We start from the raw sequence: 2,071 nt of genomic DNA, 5'->3' as shown, positions 1-2,071 counted from the left end.
GAAATATACCCCCTTCTCATGTTCGATGTCCAGAAAAGCAAGCTGGCAGCAAAATGAGGGTGTCTTCACTATGAGTAAGCCCTCTTGGTGCTACAAACTTCCAGGATGTCCTGCCAGTGCCTGGCATTCCTTCTCCCCTCCCAAACGTGGTTGCAAGGAGTCGTGATTGACTCAGCCTGATGGAATAGCAATTTGCCTGCCCCCTAAAAATAGACCACCCTTCTCATCCTCCCAACATAGCTCAGGCCTTCCAAATATAATCAGCTGTGGAGGGGCAGCAAGACTCTCAGAACGAGGATCAAGGCGTAAAGAGTGGAGCAGGTCTCCTCCTTTGGATCCCCTTTACAACTGGAGCTTGTGGCACAACAGATAACACCCTAAGAACTTGTGACTGAGAAGGCACCATTCCGGATCACTGGGCACTTTCTGTAAGTCTTTGCTTCAGGGGAAGCTGGGAAGGGAGTTTAATTGGAATGAGAGTCTGTCAAAGAACTGTGGATCATCCCTGATCTGCTGTCTCATCCAGCTGAAGCCCCAGTGGGTGCAGAGGATTGTTAAATAGCTCATTGAGCAAAGCCAGTTTAAGGCAACTCGACTTTCGATGTCGAACTGAAACCTCCACCGGATTATTGTGATTTAGCAGTGGTGGGCTGACATGTGTTACTCTACCTTAGGGAATGGTTCAGATCATGCTCGAGTTGTCGTAGTACTTCAGCAACTTCAATGTGCTTTTTAAAAAAGTATTGATTTTTATTTTATTTTATTGTTTACATTGCATACTATATGTCTAATTCCAGGGTGGGGGAACTGAGTCTGGATTCAGCTCTTGGCTCTTTGCAAAACCACTGCAAAATGGAGGAGCCAAGTGTTTCTCAGACTATTTTGACCTTGTTGTCCCCATGTTTTGACTTTTCCTGAGACGTTTAGAAAGCTGTTACTGTTCATAATATATAAAGCAGAGGTGGGCAATTGTGGCAGGTAAAGAGGGGCAGTTTTCTACTCTTAGACCCTCTGGAGGATGAGCAGACTGCCAAAAATACCCCCCCCCCAAAAAAAAAACCCATAAGTCCACTTTCAGTGTTGAAAAAAAAACCCCATGACTGGTATTAAATGGTGTCGAGAGGGAATGTAACTGCCCCTAAGAGGTTCCAGAAGAGACAGTTCAAAAAAAGGAAAGTTTGGAATGGTCTTGCAGGAGTCATGGGTTGCAAAACAGCCCTGGGGCTACATTTGGCCCCAGGGCTACACTTTGCCTACCCCAGTAGTAATGAACTGGAGGATGGAAGGTGTCTGGGAACATCAGAGGGCTTAAAAATGGATGGGGATGATACATGCAGCCCCCAGATTTTCCAGACACTCCTGCCACTCCCAAAGAAATTGTCAAGAAAAAGCAGAGTTAGGACTCTTGGAAGAGGTTCTCCTTTAAAACAAGGTGAAGGCCTTCTTTTCCATCTTCTTCTATCCCTGAAAACAGTTTTTCCAAGACCTGAGCTTTTTCCAAGACCTGTGAATCTGTCCCAGAATTTGAAACTTTTTTTTTTAAAGACAGGTTTTGGAAATTGAAATCTACTCAGCAAAAGCTAGAACTAGAACTCAAGTCAGCATGTCCGCAGCACAGTGGTAAATTCTGATGTACAGTGGACCCTTGTTATACTTGTGGTTTGGTTCCAAGATCCCCCATGGATAACAAAATCTGAGAGTGCTCAAGTTCCATTAAATATAATGACATAGCAAAATAGTGTCCCTTATAAAAAATGGAAAATCAAGGTTTGATATTTGAAATTTATACTTTTTTTTAACATTTTCAAACTGTGGATGCTTGAATCTGTTTATAAAAAATCCATCTATAAGAAGGGCCGACTGTACAAACAATAATCATGATTGTCCCCATAGCCACCTCAAGGAAATCCCCCATTTCCAGAACCTGTGTTGATCCATATCACCAAAGTGGTTCAGCAGTTTTTGCCTCCACCAAAAGCAGGACTTCTGTATAGCTAATGGTTCTTCATAGCCCATTCAAGATCAACCACTCCAAAATACTTTGGATTAGAACAGTGATAGGTCACCTCAC

General features: G+C 43.3%; 1 protein-coding gene across 4 annotated transcripts in view; it reads left to right on the top strand.

The window, feature by feature from the left end:
• The first annotated feature begins 283 nt into the window (after positions 1–283).
• The window catches only part of XIRP1 (xin actin binding repeat containing 1), a 33,698-nt gene continuing 31,910 nt past the window's right edge, over positions 284–2,071 (top strand). For all 4 annotated transcript variants that reach the window (XM_042473414.1, XM_042473413.1, XM_042473417.1 and 1 more), the window contains exon 1: positions 284–428. The gene's annotated coding sequence lies outside the window, so the exon portion shown is untranslated. The remainder of the gene's footprint in view (positions 429–2,071) is intronic.

This window comes from Sceloporus undulatus, chromosome 6 (genome assembly GCF_019175285.1).
Source record: "Sceloporus undulatus isolate JIND9_A2432 ecotype Alabama chromosome 6, SceUnd_v1.1, whole genome shotgun sequence".
Lineage (NCBI taxonomy): Eukaryota > Metazoa > Chordata > Lepidosauria > Squamata > Phrynosomatidae > Sceloporus > Sceloporus undulatus.
Note: the sequence above shows the minus strand (reverse complement) of the source record. Positions and strands in the feature narration are given on the sequence as shown.